This window comes from Pyxicephalus adspersus, chromosome 4 (genome assembly GCF_032062135.1).
Source record: "Pyxicephalus adspersus chromosome 4, UCB_Pads_2.0, whole genome shotgun sequence".
NCBI lineage: Eukaryota > Metazoa > Chordata > Amphibia > Anura > Pyxicephalidae > Pyxicephalus > Pyxicephalus adspersus.
The window spans coordinates 14,030,597-14,048,884 of NC_092861.1; the positions used below are offsets into that span (position 1 = coordinate 14,030,597).

The 18,288-nt window shown below is 37.9% G+C and overlaps 1 pseudogene; it reads left to right on the forward strand.

Moving 5' to 3' along the window:
• Positions 1–10,697: 10,697 nt before the first annotated feature.
• LOC140329691 (serine/threonine-protein kinase SBK1-like) lies at positions 10,698–13,526 on the forward strand (annotated as a pseudogene).
• The last annotated feature ends 4,762 nt before the right edge of the window (positions 13,527–18,288 follow it).

Genomic DNA, 18,288 nt, shown 5'->3' on the forward strand with positions numbered 1-18,288 from the left:
ATTGCTCACTGGCTATAGAAAGCCTGCTTTTTAGCTTCCAAAAAACTAAAAGTTAAAAATAGTGTAGGCGTTTGTAATAAATTATGGTTTACTAGGCTAGTATAATTGTATTTATAAATCAGCAGAGAAAATTGTATTTTACCAGTATTAATCCAGCCATGTGTGGAGGTGACTAAGCCACAGATGCAAGACGTTTGCAGGCCATTTTATAAACTGCTGCAAAACCATAGCCAGCATATTCTACAAGTAAAGTCATTAACAATAATCATAACTTCTGTTTGCAAGGACATTCCTGACCCTGCCCAATAAAGAAGCTTTGATTGAGATAGCCATAAAAAAATAATATAATTTCTAGCCGTTTATCTAAGCCTAAATCAGGAAGATGGGCAGACATGGCTGGGAAATAAACTGCTCTCCAAAACAGCTGCAAAAAAAAGTAGAGGCCAATGTGGTTTAGTGCAGCTGGATTTCAATAAATTAGGTTTCTTGTAAAGCACGGTTATACTACAGAGCTTCAAACTACACAATGTCCCAACCAAACTGCAGCTTGTCATGGCAGTAATGGCACATTACACGATCATGCCAACACCATAAGATGCCAGTTACTATTTTGAAAAGGTACTTCATGAGATCCCAAGATGTAAAGACTAGTTAAACATTATTTACACAAAAAAATATTTGTGTAGAACTTTACTACATTTTTGGTTAGCGTAGAAATGGTTCCATCTTTAAAGTAAGGAAAAACAATGCCCTCTTAGCCCTTGGCATGAGTGGTGCTCCTCTATGTTTACTTCTAATCCTGAAGCATTTCTAAATTTCGATTCCTAGTTTTAGTGAGCTGTAAAACATTTTTCATTACAACCGTTAGTCCTGATGAAATAGATTGGTATGCACTTTATCTTTACTGTACATGTCACCAGGAATAATGTTATAGTTAACCTTTCATCTTCCCTGAATAGTGAAATGTATAGATGATTGGTTACAATATTTTTGACCTGTGAAACAATGCATTGTACGAATCAACAATGTGGTATGATTTTGGTTTAATTTTTGTTTTGGCTTTTGAGCATGAGGTTATGCATTAGTATAACGACTATACTGTTACTACCCTCTTTGGAATCAAGAACTCCCAAATCATGCACTTCATAGTGTACACATGTAGCTGGTAGACTACCATGCAATTCTAGAGTCATTTTAAAAGCACAAAAATAAAATTATCCTTAAAAGCAATTGGTCACTACACAAATTTGAAAATATGTTAAGAAGCATTGCTTTCCAGTTGGCAATCGCACTTCTGTAGAATATATAATAAACGATCAGATGCTGCTGAACTCCTTGCCCTAAAAATAGTGGTACGTTATCTACAGAGATTAAAAACTACAAATTGTAATCCTCTGGAGGAAATCAATCATGGTCTTGTACCTAGAATATTCTATACCAAGATTTATAGCTTTGTAGACCCCAGATGTAGCCCACAGTAATATGTTGGTCAATAAAATTAGTTTCTTTCTAGCTTTAGAGTTGCCCTTATGCTTCAACAAAGCTATACATTCATTTAGGGAACAGAGTGTATGTTTGTCACTGCAAACCATTATGCCAGATATTACATCTATGATACCAAATCAACCAAATATACATAGTTACTGAGAGATCTACAGCAGTGCAGTTCAGGGTTTAAATTTAACCCTATCATGTTATTTACATTGGCGAAAAGTACATTTTCAATACAATGGATAAATTCTATGGTAGTTAAGGTGGCTATAATAATATTCTCCTACAGCATTCTATAAAGATCTTGACACAAATTATGGTCAAAGGATGAAAGCAGCTATTACACTAGGGGCCAGAAATGGGTTTAGAAATGTCTCCATAGTGATTTTAGCACTTTCCTCCATTAGAAGATCAAAACATGTTAATAGCTTGTTTTAGGTTTGCAATTGATATTGTCAGGTAAAAGTCAAGTAGAACAGTACAGATATTCCAGTTTCGCATCCGTTACCTTTCATCAATTGTTTATGAAGCTTTTTGCATAAATTGGAATATTTTTAGCATTTTTCCAGACCATGGGTTAAACACTGAAGCCCTCATCTGAAGAACACCAGATAAACGAAGTGTAAAACAAAATAGAACTATCGTTCCACCGCCCCCCTTTAGATCTTTCCAGTTCCTACAACTTTTCCCTCCCTACTGCAGCTAAGGCTTCATGCCACCGGACCTCTAACTCACTCTGGAGTGGCCATCGGAGGCCTAACCTTCCACTAAATCCTGACCTCATTGTTTATGCTAGTTAAGATCAATACTATTAAAGGGTAAAAAAAAAAAAAAATCAGTTATTGATAACAAAGAAATTGAAATGTCCTTTTATACTATATTATAGTATTTGCAATATATACTGTACATTTGGGCCAGGGCCCCAAGCATTATGTTGGCTATGTTATACTCACATATTGACTATTGAATGGTAAACTTTAATGAATTGTTTGACTGTTGTCTCAAACCCCCTTTCAATCTGGAAAATCCCAATTATCATTTGCCGATATCAGACTACCTTCTGTAATGTAGTTATGGTTGATCTTGTCCAGGGGTGGCAGACAAACTACTAATGGATGGATGCTAGATCTGACTAATCAGCTTTACCAAAGGTGTTCTAACAATGTGGCTGACAGTGGCAATACCTGACTTGCATGTAAAGTCAAGTACCGAATTGTTTTGCAGATTTCAAAAGATCACATGTTGAAAATTAGAAGGTTATAATATCAGGGTATATTTACAATACATGACACGACTGTGGGTACACAGTGGTACAAACCAACTCCCCACAAGTAGCCAACACACCATTCATCTACTGCTGAGAAAAGGGAGATCCAACCACATGGTCACAACAAATGCACCTATTCAGCCAAAATTCAAGTCCTGGATTATATATTGTTAACCTTTAATTATCACAAGCGCAATATAGTCACCACTTTGCCCCCAATATTGCTTGTTGCAGATTTATTAAGCAGGACACACATTGTTTTTTATGGTGTTAAACATAAAATTGTATTATGATGCCAATAGGCAAGTATGGGAAATTAATTTAGTACTATAAAAGCTCAACCTGTTCCATCTGAAAAGGAAGACTAAAATATAATTTAGTCTCAAATGAGTGCTGGGTATTTATACCGGACAGCCTAGAGGTGAAAAATACCCACAACAAAGCTAGAGGCAGTTCTGGTAGCGAGAACACAAACATTGCTACACATGTACTAAGTATTTCAGTCAAACTACAGGCACACTGCAAGCCATACAGAAATCACCTTACACCCAAATCTGTCGGTGCTTTAGCTTAGAAAAAGGGGAACAGTACTGGCTTACAACAGTTCAGTACCAAGGAAGCACAATGTGATCCAATATACTGGGCTAACTAAATCTACAAAAACCCAAACCTTGAACCCCAGAAAACTGCAAAAGTAGTTACATTACAGCTTTGGACAGATCGCTGTACCTGAGGAAATGGAAGAGAACAACTTTACTCTTACACCTCTAAAACGTCAATGTGAAGGTCAAAGTCCCTGCAAGAGAGCCTGCAACTAAACCCTTGCTGATCTTTATAAAAGTATATTCCATTGCTGAGTATCAACATAGACAATATAACATCTCATTGTTAAGTATTTACATTTCTCACTTGTGTGAATACTAGATAAACATTTTACATTTAATCTCCTATAACCCTACAAGTGGACATGGGACTATACACCGCATGGCCACTCCTATACATGGAAGGCTATAAGGAGACCATGCAACAACACAGCTTCACTACTCAAATTCAGAGCAAGCAGAGACCAAAATACCCTTTTCATAGCCTTGAATCTGTACCTAGACAATAGTCAAAATATTGTGGTTTTCTTTGTATGAATAGTGTTTTCTAGGTCCTCCTGTAACTTCACAATGGATCATTGGCTCTTGAACAACTTTTCTTAAAATTCTTTGGACACCTCTGACGATCTTGCACGGTGCGCCTTGCTGTGGTCGGTTCAGGGTGAAATGATCTTTCCACTTCTGGAATATGGCCCCAATGGTGCTCACTGGAACATTCAGAAGTTTGGAAATACATCTGTAAGCAATGCCATCGGTATGTTTTACAACAAAAAGATTACAAATTTCCTGAGAGCTCTTTGATTTTACCCACCATGAGAGGCTTCTTGTATGATACAATAAGAAAACCTTTGTAGGTCATCAGTTAGGACTAAACCAGCTGATAATAATTGGCACTGATAGGATTGCTTTCCAAATACCAAGATATCAGCAGGTGTCATTGCTTTCCATTCTATGCACCTCCTTTTCTTCATGTGTAATTCCTGTGTCCTTCCACATAACTTGTTTATAGACATTTGTTTTCTTTTTATGTGTGAATTATTTAGGTTGTCACTTTCATCTGATGTAAATTTCTAATCAATAGCCCCATTAGAAATATATTTACTGAGAAACTATTAACATTCAATACTCATTCCACTGCTGTACATATAGGTTTTTAAGTTTATACAAACTTACTGTGTGTTTGGTATCCGTTTTAGCTGGAGACAACTTGCAGCCTTTTTAGAACAAATTCCTAATCCCCATGTGTATTCATAGACAGCTGAAGTCCCAGTAAAAGCACAACATTTACCCTGCAGCACACTTGTGAACAAGCTGAACAGAATAGTTTGCCATGTGTTTTATAGGGAATGGGATCCTAACAAGTACTATTATGGTGTTCCTACCTGCAGGATAGGAAGGCATATTCTGTCACCAATGTCGATTTATGCAAGTTACCCGTCCTGAGACCCGTATGCAGGATACAACAGAGTTCTGGAGGTAAAAAACTGGTAATTCTACAGCCTAGAGACTGCTAAACTGGAACACTCTAGTCACTGCTGGAAACACTAACACAACAAAAGAAAACTTGTTGCTAGGGACAACAGGTTGACTATACTAACTAACTGTAAAGATAGGGGAGATCAGGAACATACCAACACATAAATCATAAGTAAGCTGTTGTGACAGCACAAGGCATGAAGCAGTACAAATCCTCAGGACTGTAGATCACCACTGGTTGTGACCAGGAAACATCCCAGGAGATGAACTTTTATCAATTCAAGAGCAAACTGCTATGATATGCAAAGGAGCAACCACACCGAAGCAAACATGTAGATCCATTCACATGGTCCTGGCAATAATAAACAGAAGGGTGGCAGCTTTTAAAGTTTTGTCATTTTGGACAATTAATAAATGCTTACTGCAACCAGAAATGTTTTGTTCTTTCAAATAACTACAGCTATTGTTCTTTACATCATTTAGTAAACCCAGCTATACCAATAGTAGAATTTAGTGACAAGTACAATGTAAAGCCAAGCTAAATGTAGAAGTCTTGTCCTTTCATTTCCTTCTGTAGTTCCCTCCTGGGACTCATGACAATTGGGTTGTACAGAACACAGGAAACCCACAATTCCCACTGAATGATTGGAGATTAGAAAATAATTCTCAGATTATAATTAATGGAGAATTCCATTCTATGTCAGAAATAACTACTCAAGAAACCTTTACAGTCTGCAACACAATGAGATTTAACATGAAATCTGGGGAATCTTTTAGGCTGCCTTTATAAGACTCATTCACAGATCTGTTTCATTCATCTTAATGGCCAAACCTGTGCTACACCTCACATGCATCACCCATAGCAACTAAGCCATAAAACCTGTGCTACACCTTGTCTGTTACCCATAGCAACTAAGCCATTAAACACATCACAGTCATGTGAATTCTTTTCTCACATCATTCACAAAACAAACTTACATCAGATTCCGGGCCCCAACATTTCCATCCACTGCCAAAAGAAACATTGCACTTAGCTTACTATGGAAGTGACTACAATTAGAAGCAGCTATCAGACTGCAGGCACTACAAGTAAGGACAGTTTTATACTATAAACTTACCTGTGTATGCTAGGAAATCAGCTCCATAAAGCACAAACCAGTCCCATCATCCTGGTCCAGTCATTCTCTCAATGAGGCTCTCATAGCCAGACATGGTGAACAGATATATATAGGCCTGGACAAGAAATAGTCCTCAGTGGACACAATGTCAGCCATCTTTGAAAAGGGCAAAGTTCATTGTGTAATGCAACCTCATATAAACACCACACAATACATGACAGGACTGAGCTGTCAGATGTGGAATCCTCAATAGTTCACATAGACTATGGCCTGGGGAGACAGAGGGGGCACCTGGCAGCCCTACGCTGTCCATTCTTATTAAACTCTTCCAATTTTGTACATATAGAGTATTGTAGTAAAACATATGGATGATAGCGATTAAGCTCACTTAATATTCACTGTGTTAAATGTTTTAAAAAGATCACACCATGGATGTATTTATTCACATTCATTTTATTAGCATTTCTGTTGATTACTGTTCTGAATATTAGCAATGAGAATTACATTTTGTGCCCTAGGATTATACTCGAGAATATGTAGTTTTCCTTTCCTTTCAGGTGAAAGTAGGTACCTTTATATTCGGAGCATTTTTTGTTTTTGAGTATATGTGTGATATATGATTTTACCTATTGTTTGCTCCTAAAGAATCAGTGTGTGCAGATTAAACAATGTTCATTCATGTAGTGTCGCCCCAGTCACTGACATAGGGAAGAGGTAACCATACTGCATACAAACCACCAGTCTGAGCAAACTTGTGATCACCCAATGTCTAACTGATGACCAAAAAAATCAGTCACTTATCATCAATCTGCTGTTATATTCACTTTACATTCACAGGAAAAAGGAAATTTTATTAGAGAGATGATTGGACCAGAAGTGAAAAAAGGTCTGTGCATACTACAACCCTTACGTTTTATTTACAAGTCAGTGTCCCCTACAGCGTCCCTGAAAAATGAATGATTCCAATAATATGATGGGAATTAGTCAGCTTATATGTGATAAGGTTGAATCCCATCCAATAAAAGGGCTGCGCGGTGCTCCAGTGGTCATTTTCTGTATTTGAAAAGGAAATATTCCACTCATCTATGATAAGGCAAATTGCTATTCTATGGAAGGACCTCAGAATCCAGCATTGTCCAGTATTGGAATGAGAATTAGATTGTAGGAGACTAAATCCCATCCTGTGAAAGGTCCTCATCATTTCTTTAAAGATCAGACTCCATGCTGGGATGGGAAATAGTCTGATCATATATAACAAGGATAATTCATATCTATTAAAAGGCTATTAATATATTTCTAGTGGTCAGTTGCACATATGTGACCGAGGTTAAGAGAGTGAGGGAGAATCTGCAACAGAGCAAAAAATATGAATATAGTTTAGAACAGGATAGATGAGACCCCCCTCCCCGCCAATGACCATAATATTCCTGTCTGTGTCCCTGTTGCATGTTTTAGCCAACCTCTCTGGTGAAATGGTTGTCACCTTGGCAGTAACAGAAATCCAAATATTGGAGCCACAGATAACAGAGGAAAAAACAATACTGCTATCTATGTCTGCATTAGAGAGGACAACTGTAAGCCAACATTGTATAGGTTTGCTGCACTATGTATAGAGAATTGTCCACAAGGTGTAGCAGAGACGGAGAGATACATCCAGCCATCACAAGTCTTCAATAGATGTGGCATTTCGCTCTTTGGTCTTATTTTCTGCCCTAGGTGTACACTAATCCCCCCACATACTATGATAAAAGTACCATAAGATGCACATGTGGCCTAAGTTTGTATAAAAATTTGCTTTAGATCAGAGGTCAGCAAACTTTTATAGCCACTAGGCCATTTCAGGGGTGGGCGGGAGCACACTAGGGAGTCCCGCCCTAATGGCTCGGCCCACCATTAGGGAACACCCCATGAAGTTTAATCCATCGTCTCCATATGCATTGCGGAGGGGAGGGATTTCCATTTAGGAAACGTTCCCTATTTTCCACAGCTGGGGAAGTATCAACACCAGCTGCCGCAATAAATACGGGGAGCCACAGCAAGAAGCTCTGTGGCTCCTGCTTTGGTGGTTTCTAACTCCCCCTAGCCGAGCCGCCGGCAGCCTGCGGCTCTGGAGCCAGGGGATACGAGCCGGCATTAGGCCGGATGGGCCAGGGGGCGTTAGGCCAGATAGAACTACTGGCTAGTCCGTATCTGGCCTAAAGGCTGGAGTTTGCCGACCCCTGCTTTAGTTGATGCATAAAAAGTCATTAAACAGCTTGGAAAATGAACTCTTTCCTCCCAGACTAATCCTGTGTTCCCATGTCCCCATGTATCCTCATACAGACACATTGACATTGTTAGGTGTGCCATTGTTTTTGCTTTTTAGATGTCCTTAAGGGCCCATTCATCTACGAATGTCTATTCACCTCACCTTCAGAATCATGTGCCATATCCAGGAGCACACTGCACATTAATATGTTGTACTGCAAAGCACATGAGTCACCATAGTGCAATAAGGGGCCATTCAGAATGACCGTTACCATGTGATACTACAATGCAGCAGTAATGGGTTATAAAAGAAGCTGATACCAGAAGCAAAAAAACGGGGTTACCTCTGACTCCTACAAAACTAATATTAGCTGCCCGGTGTCACTGCTGAGCAAAGTCTGGAATGCTTTTTAAACCAATTACCTGCAATAATTGCACCTGAGGCTTCTGACTTTTCTTAGACTTCTCCAGCTGCATACTTACTCTGGGTCATTGAGAAATGGCAGCCTTTGTATTTCTCACACTGCAAGTGTACATGAAATCCTGGAATTCTGGAAACACACAGAGATGGAAAATGTATTGCAGGAAATAATTCATTAATGACCTTAGCATGAAGTTAAGTCATGAAATAAGTAATGAACTACACAATGCTGTTCATCTGAAATCGTCCTTTATTATGTGTAAAAATGCTGATAAAATGTCACCAATATGACTCAATTAATGGAGATCTGATTTATTAAAAGACCAATAATAAAAGAATAAGACACAAAAATACCAATCTCCTCCGTGGAACCATAGATATCAATACTAAACATTGATGACATTCTAGTTATACTTGGAGGAAAAACACCAAAATACTTGTGCCAGAATCCCAGCGCTGTAAGTCCAATTATAGCTGTAAAATGTAAGAAAACAAATTAGTGACAGAAATAGGAAGATATGAAGCTGTAATCCTAGCAGCACAGTGCACATGTTGATGACTTCTCACAAACTTTTTGTTGATTTAAGATTTTTTTTTAATAAATGTTTGCTGTGTGTTTTGATATATTTGTGCTATGTTTAAATGTATATGAATTATGATAATATTAGTTTAATAATAGTAATCCAGTTTTGCAATTGTGTCCATGCTGGCCCAGCTGTTCATTGTTTCAGGAGGGACCACATAACATGGGGATTTCACCCCAAGAAAGTCCTATTAGGTTGAGGCACGGTGGGTGCCTAGGGTATTTACTTGTTGTATCCCTTTGCTATAAATGGCTTATCCAGTCTTCTGATATAATCTGTCAGGGATTGGATTGGTTCCTGTTAAGGTGATGGCTGCTCCATGTCACCTGTTGGAGTGCATAGAGAACAGACTGGCTGATCCGGTGATCTGCTTATAATATTAGGTGAGGCTGGCCTTTCCCTGACACATAGGTAAGGTTGGTAATGTCTGACTCACCTGATGTCAATTCCTGTAGGCGGTGACTCCATTGACTCCATGTGGAACACCGACCTGCAGGACCAATATATGGGGGGGGGGGTGTAAGCTGTATTTTGTGCTAATGCTACATTTCAGTAATACCAGGTCAGTCTTCTTTATATATGGTGATGGTTCCCGCGATGAGGGTAATGTTCATATATGCAGAGTGAGCTGAGTGTTACTAAAATTTAGAGGAATTATGATGATTGATGTTGGGTAGTTGCTTATTTGGACTGGTGGTTTGTGTGATAGATATGTTGGAGGATAGCTCTATTATAAATGATACCTGTGTCTGAATCTGGGGAGGTTTATTACAATTTATACAAGTAATGGACACTAATAGGACACATGAAAAAAATAAAATTTAAATAGCATGTCAATAACAGGGAATAGTTAATTAATTTATTTATTAATTTGGTTAATTTTGTGTAAATCTTTACAAGACATGTGTTTCTATTTAGAATAACTTTGAGAACATATCAGTGATTAAGGACATATCTTGCTATATAAGTCATCTGTGAACTGGCTGATGCCATGGTATAAATGACTGGATCCATTGAAGATGTAATTGATTATATGCATATACCTAATTATGACCACAACATGTTTGTGTATTGTGAGTCTTTTATATAAGGTATACAATGTTTTTTATTAATATTAACTATAGATTGAACTAGCAAGATACGCCCTGTTATCTATTACCCCTGATGAAATGGTAGTAGATCATCCATGAATGATGACACACTTTGAATGATTTGCTCTAGGAACAGAGCTTGCACTAGAGAATTGTTGATAGTATCTAATGGGTAGAAATCATGTGTCTTAATCAATGTTATTTTGTATAAAAACTAATGTGTTGATTATATATGATCTATGCTGTTAAAATCCCCCATGTCTCCATTCACCAGCTAGAAAAATGCTTAATGCCAAGGCAAACTAAATGTCTCATGTATTAGACATCACTGATAGTACTAAATGTTCTACTTCTGTTCTCAATAATTTTTTTTTTCTCTTGCACAAGAAGAAATGTTGCCATGAAGGTAAAGGAGTTAGTGGAACTGGACACCTTCCTTCATAAACTGACCTTGTCAGTATTTCTTACCGGACATGAAGGAATTATTTCAATATATTCCAGTTTTGATTTTATCTGCTTTTCCCCGGAACTGGCCCCGGCAGGATCCCTTCATTCTATTATTCAGGCACAGGTAAGTAAATTTGCTGACAAAAAAGCTCACACAAGTATGATGTCATCACCAGTTGCTGAATAACACTTTAAACTTCTGTATAACAATAAAGCAGGGAATAGGTAGAACACCGGTCAGTTATTTTGCACGGGCTGTATCCTTTTGTCAAGATTTTCCTTTATTCCTTCATGAAGGCAAAACAAGCAGGAGAAATCTTTACAAAGTGAAGGGAATTTCACTGTTAGTTGTAACCAGAATTAATCCCCATTTAGGATTGATCATAGCCTTCTGTTTTAGTGACAACTGTAAAATTTTACATTACAAGTTAATGTATTTAAGTAACCATGTTCACCAATGTTTGCTAAAAAAAATTGGTGGCAGTAATGTTGCCCTGTGAGTCTATGCACGGTTTAGGAATTGGCAATGTGGTATTTAGATTGGGTGGCTTTTTAAAGAAAACAGTTTTACAGCAATATTTCATATATTTGTTTTAATTTTCCAGGTTGGAATTCTGGAAGTGATGGTGAAACGATGTGCAGTGCAGATTTCCCAGGCCCTTGAATATATGCACAGTAAAGGACTGGTGCATAGAGATCTGAAGCCGGACAATATTCTTCTCATGGATAAAAAATGTAATGGCATAAATCTAAATGACTTTGGACTAACTCGGTGCATGGGTACTGATGTTTACCCATGTTCCCGAACATCCCAAACATGGCCCCTGAACTTTTTCTGCTGAAGGAGACCATACTTGTACATCCTGGAGTGGATATCTGGGCTCTGGTGTTCTTTTGTTTGTTGCCCTTAAAGGGTACGTGCCATGGGAAAAAGCTTTGGTTGAAGATGCAAACTTTCAAAACATCATCTATTGACAGAACAACTTTGTCCATGTTGCACCCCCAAAGGGCTGGGGGAACCTCAGCAGGAGGGCCCAAGAGATGTTCCAGATTCTGTTCTCTCAAGACCCATCCTCCAGGTACCTAGGTATCTAGAATTATCTGAATTTTTGATGAATCCCTGAAGATGCCACACAAGGAAGCGACTTTGTAGAACTGGAAATGAAGGGATCTTGTAATGCAACAAATACCGCATTTCTTTATCTGTCAGGGAACAGCTACCTTCCCATAGGCGCTGGAGTGGAAATCTTTTTACATTATCCCCACATGACTTTGGGATCTGTACCATCAATAGATCCACTTACCCTGCTCTCCATGCTCCGATGTTTAAGAAGAATGTGATTTGCCTGTCCAGGAAGGGTGGCCTGGAGATACAATGTTGTTCTTTCTTTCAAAAAAGTATCATTTTAGTGACATGCTGGTTGAGAACCCTCAACAGATTTTTTGGTCTTGGTTCAAGCCTTTTTCTATGCAGCTGGGAAATGGGAAGTTAGGGGGTGGGGGTAGGCAGGTTCGGTACTGAGGGAGGGTTTGCGTTTAGGAAGTTTGGAAAGGATTCCCCTAAAGTTTAGAGATTCAGCCCGGCTTGCCTTCCATTGTCGACTATATGTTAGTGAAGTCTGCCCCCTTTAAAAGGTATCCCTTTCCTCTATTGCATGGGTTATGTGAAGTGAGTATTTGGAGCATTCCAGACTCGGCAGTAATATGATTTTGACACACTTTTTCTAGTTGGTGTAGTATGATGCTACAGGGCACCTGGATGAGAATGTAAACTGTCAGTCTCTATTGTTATTTTTGTATGTTTTCATGAAAACCATTGATGTTTGTTGTTTGCATGCTTTTAATAATAAACAAATTTAACTTCCTGGTCTGTACCATGTGACTCCTTGAAAACTAATAATTTTCTTAGGAGAACAAGGATCTCCGCAGACGGCTGTTGTCAGCTCTTGTGTGGATGGGGGCCACAAGACTGGCACTGTGACTGTCAGATGTCCCCCTAAATGTACAGTAGTGGAGGCAAGGGACAAGGGGTGTAGAGACAGTACATTGGGAAGGTGGAAGTGTGAGGCTTTTCTAGGATCTATGGTCAGACATTTGATTCTTGGAGTCTCTTCAGGGCATGGAGCTTAAGCTAGGTAGACAAGTGCAATAATTGTCGTTAGAATACAAACGACTAACAATGGATCATTGATTATGCACAATTATTTTGAACGATTGTATTGTGCACAATTCTGTACATATTGTAATGATACAAGCGTTAAAACAAAATGAACGATGTAGGAAGTGACATGTACAGGAAAAAGTGTACTGCAGAACCATCCACAATCACTGAACGACCGTACACACAATAGATTGGGAACAGTCGTCACCCAATCAGACCACCGGGCCGGCCCTTCGTTTCCAGCGACAATCCTCGTTCATTGGCATCGTTGTGCACTTCAGTTGTTAACGATTATCGGACGAACAGTCGTTAGTCGTTTCCAACGATAATTATTGCACGCGTGTATGCAGACTTTATGATCAAATTAAAAAACAATTGGAAGCAAAAGTAGGGTCTATTTTTCAGATAAAGTTCAGATTAAGAATGAACTAGTGACAGGAACCTAATCAACAAATGATTAGATGAAAGATGAAAATAGGCAGATGTAAAAAGCCTTTTCTGAGTTTTTCGAATTTTGTTTTCTGTTACAGGTATTTAATATTTGGGAAGACTTTCTCCTACATTCTGGCTGCTTTGTCAGATCAGATTGATAAGAACACATATTACATGTTAAAGCGTTAATAGTCATTCCAAGGGTACAAGTCGGATCTGTGGTGGGGGCAAGTGTTCCCGTGTGGCTCCTGGTTGCTGGCACCTTGCCTGCAGCTCACAACGCACTGTTGGGTTCTAAAGAATCAGTGTTTGCAGATTGGACAATTCATTCATGCAAATCCTAAGATTATTAGCATGAAAAATGTTATGATTATTATTGCATATATTATGTAAATTGTAATTTTCAATATTTATTGGCCCTTTATATGTTTTCAAGAAGTAATATTTAGCTTAATAAAACTGAGAACTCTTTTTAATAATTTGTCTGTTTATTGAAAAAGCACCTTCAAATACCAAGTTGGATAAAATTGGAATTGCATAGATATACACAAGGGATGTGGTGCTAAAAAAACAATTATCCCATTCAATTTTCTGGACAAGCTACAATGTTCATTCACGTAGTGTCTCCCTAGTCACTGACATAGAGAAGAGTAAACCATACTGCATCCAATCCACCAGTCAGTCCCTTATCAATCTGCCGTTATATTCACTTTACATTCAAGGGAAAAAGGTAATTTTTTTTGGAGAGGTGATTGGAACAGAAGTGAAAAACAGTCTGTGCACACTACAGCCCTTTGGTTTCATTTACAAGTCCGTTTTCCCTACACTGTCCCTGAAAAATGAAAGATTCAAATATTGTGATGGGAATTAGTTGGCTTTTAGCCAATAAGGGCCGAGCGTTGCTCCAGTGGTCATTTTTGATATTTGGAAAGGAAATTTTCAGATATGATAAGGCCGATTCCCATTCTATGGAAGGACCTCAGCATCCAGTATTGCGATGAGAATTAGATTATAGCAGACAAATTCCCATCCTGTGATAGGTCCTCATCATTTCTTTAGTAATCAGGCTCCATGCTGGGATGGGAAATAGTCTGATTATATATGACAAAGCTAATTTCTATCTATTGAAAGTCCCTTATCATATTTCTAGTGGTCAGGTCTCATATTTGGATATGAAATAGCCACACATATGTGACTAAGGTTAAGAAAGTGAGGGAGAATTTGCAACAGAGCAAAAATGAATATACTTTAGAACAGGGTAGATGATCCATATATTGATATAAATCCATATATTGGAGCCACAGATAACAGAGGAAAAAACAATACTGCTATCTATGTCTGCATTAGAGAGGACAACTGTCAACAAAGTGTAGCAGGGAGATACGTCCAGCCTGCACAAGTCCTTAATAGATCTGGTATATTGCTCTTTGGTCTTATTTTATACCCTAGGGGTACACCAATCCCCCGACGTACCGATTTTTGCTTTAGATGATGCAAAAAAGGTCATGAAACAGCTAGGAAAATGAACTCTTTCACTTCCAGACTAATCTTGTGTTACCATACCCTTATGTATCCTCATACAGACACATTGACATTGTTAGGTGTGCCATTGTTTTTGCTTTTTAGATGTCCCTAAGGGCCCATTCATCTATTAATGTCTATTCACTTCACCTTAAGGACCATGTTCCATGTCCAGGAGCACACTGCACATTACTATGTTGTACTGCAAAGCACATGAGTCACCATAGTGCAATAGGAGGCCATTCAGAATGACCATTACCATGTGATACTACAATGCAGCAGTAATGGGCCATAAAAGAAGCCGATACCAGGAGCCCAAAATGGGGTTACCTCTGACTCCTACAAAACCAATATTAGCTGCCTGGTGTCACTGCTGAGCAGAGTCTGAAATACTTTTTGATCCAATTACCTACAATAAGTGCACCTCAGGATTTCTGACTTTTCTTAGACTTCTCCAGCTGCATACTTACTCTAGGTCATTGACCTAAATTCCCAATGCCGGAACCATCCAGGTAGGTAGAATTTCCAAGGGGCTGAGAAATGGCAGCCTTTGTATTTCTCAAAATACATGTGTGCATGAAATCCTGGAATTCTTGAAACAAGAAGAGACGGAAAATGTATTCTAGGTAATAATTCAGCAGTAATGGGCCTGCGCATTCAGTAATGAACTGCGAATGAAGATAAGTAATGAAATAAGTAAAGAACTACACAATGCTGTTCATCTGAAATGGTCCTTTATTATGTGTAAAAATGCAGATAAAATGATTTGTTTTATGGAGATCTGCTTTATTAAAAGACCAATAATAAAAAAAGTGAGAAAAAAATGTAATATGTAAGAAAACAAATTGGTTACATAAATAGGAAGATTTGAAGCTAGAATCCTACAGAACCATAGAACATACAGTACTCACTCTTATATATATATATAGGGGTCAGGAAACATTTTGATCATGTTCACACTACTGCAGCGTTTAACATCCCCGGACACTTACTGCCATATGCCATACACTATGTACCTGAGAGTGGTAACAGGATGTCATTGCTGGGCTCTTTCAGACTTTTATAACACCTGTGCAGAAGTTTACAAGCAGCTGCAAAAGACTAGCAGAGTGGTTACTTTTTTGGTGAAAAAAAACCCTCTTGTAGAAATTGATTACAAACATTTGCACAAGTATTTCTAAGTGTTTGCACCAATTTTAGTCTATGGAGGTGGTAGGAAGCAAACCGCCCCTGGACACTATATGTAACATCCACAAAAACACTGCCACCTCCCACTGCCAGTCAAAAAAGGAAACATGAACGCACCTATTTAGTCCAAACCAAAACTCCTTGCAAAAACCACTAACCTGATCATGCCCTTCCTGAAGTATTGAGCTGAAAAATCAGGAACTGTTGTCTTTATCACCTGGATAATATCTGGTATGCCATTCACCTTGAATCTAGCAGGGGCTGCATGCATACCATAATACAAGCTTAGTGTAAGTTTTATTAAAGGTTGAAGTATGAATACAGTAACTGATGTAACATGGCTCTCAGATGTATGATTCTAGTGGGAATCTTAAGGGGTTTATGGTCACAAGTTATCAGACCCAGAGAATAAATACAAATAAACATTGTGCTAAATGGGAGCCTAAAAGCTTAATTAATTCATTCATTAATTAAAGAAGATCAATTAGCATTACCAGAATATTAGGTGTCATTGTGAGTGCATGTCAGCCCAACTGAATGGCTGCTTTCCCCTTTCCCAGTGTAAGTCTGCTGTACAAGAGGCTTATATCAGGTCCAATTATGGTATGATATTATGGTATAGTTATTTTTATCTGAAACCTTTATTGCTTATGGGTTACATCAAAACAACAAAGATAGATGGCCTTTATCTATCCAGTTATTACATTTGATAAAATATTATGACCGGTATCAGGCAATTCTCATGCAGAAATGATTGTTTAGGGCATTTTAGGGGACAATAATGGGAATTTAGAATCATAGGAAATGATCATTGCAATGCAGCTTTTTTTGTAGCAAGGTTAGAAAACTTGGGCAGATTGAAATCTGTGTGATGAACATTATAAATGGTCCATATAGTTTCTGGGTATTGTGAGCTTCACTTTGTTAGATGTGTCCCAGGAAGGGAGTAGAATATTTGTTGTAATTCCTTGTAATCAATGGTTAAACGTTTTTTCATTCATAAACTAATGAAAGTTAATTCCCTGCCATTTGCAATACTTTGACCAAACCCTGCTCTATGTAGAGGCATGCTCCATATAAATTGAGATTCTCTGAACCTGCCCTTGGGTTCTATGCCTTTCACATATCCAGGATTCACTAGTAAAATAACCTTCTTTTCAGTAACAATAGATGGGGAGTTTGGGGACATTTTGTTGTCAGACTGCAGGGGGAAAAAATCATATTTTCATTACAAGGGACAGGAGAATAGAATGTTGGTTGTAGTCTTAATCTGTTTTACATTTCCACCTTTATATACTTTGTTTATTGCAAAAACAAAATAATCTGATGCGTGCAATATTCATTGTTTTCTCAGAAATATTTAATCAATAAATTCACATACACAATTCTATATATATTCTTATAGATATATTAAATTTTAATAGATATTTTTCTAATCAGTTGATTAATAAAATTAATACATATTTTAGTAAAATGTTTATCCTGCAGAGATGTTAAGTAGCCAAATGTGCATGCAACTTAAGCAAAAACAATCTATAAATTGCATAAATAGAGCAGAATTGTAGAGATCCAGTAAAGTTCATTTTTTGTATATGTTATACAAATATATGTTTATATGATATACATTACTATCAATGTAATCACATTCTGTAAATGAGAAACATTAATTAATACTTTGTATTAATTATGTTTTTAGGATTCTGATGGTAGAATAAAACTTACAGGGCTCATCCACAAACGTTTTTTTTTTGCATTGAGCTGCCCGTTCATTGTGAATACCACAAGCCATGTCTACAGATTTGTCTATGTCAAGCCTTAAACTGACAGCACCAGGCAAGAACTATGGAGTAATGGTATATAAAACTGACATGCTTTAAAAATCCTTTACACCTTATTAACCATGAAGAATGACTCCAGAAATATTGCTTGCACTCTGCCCTGTGTGACAATACTACAAGCACAATCTTCATATGTGTTTGCACCTGTACAAGTTTTTGTTTGTGTGTGTACAAAGGGCTGATATTTTGGCAGTGGTGTTTTCACCCATATTTTTTTTTTTTTTCGTTATAGATTATGTAGAAGGATAAAACTGTCACTACGATTTCCCTTCATGTTTCGTCCTATAGACCCAACAACTAGTGAACAGATCTCTTCAGTGACAGACAATTTGGCTCTTGGAATATCTAGTAGTAGTTTGTCACATTCAGCTGGAGTTGGTCTTGTAATCTTCAAGATGTTTCAC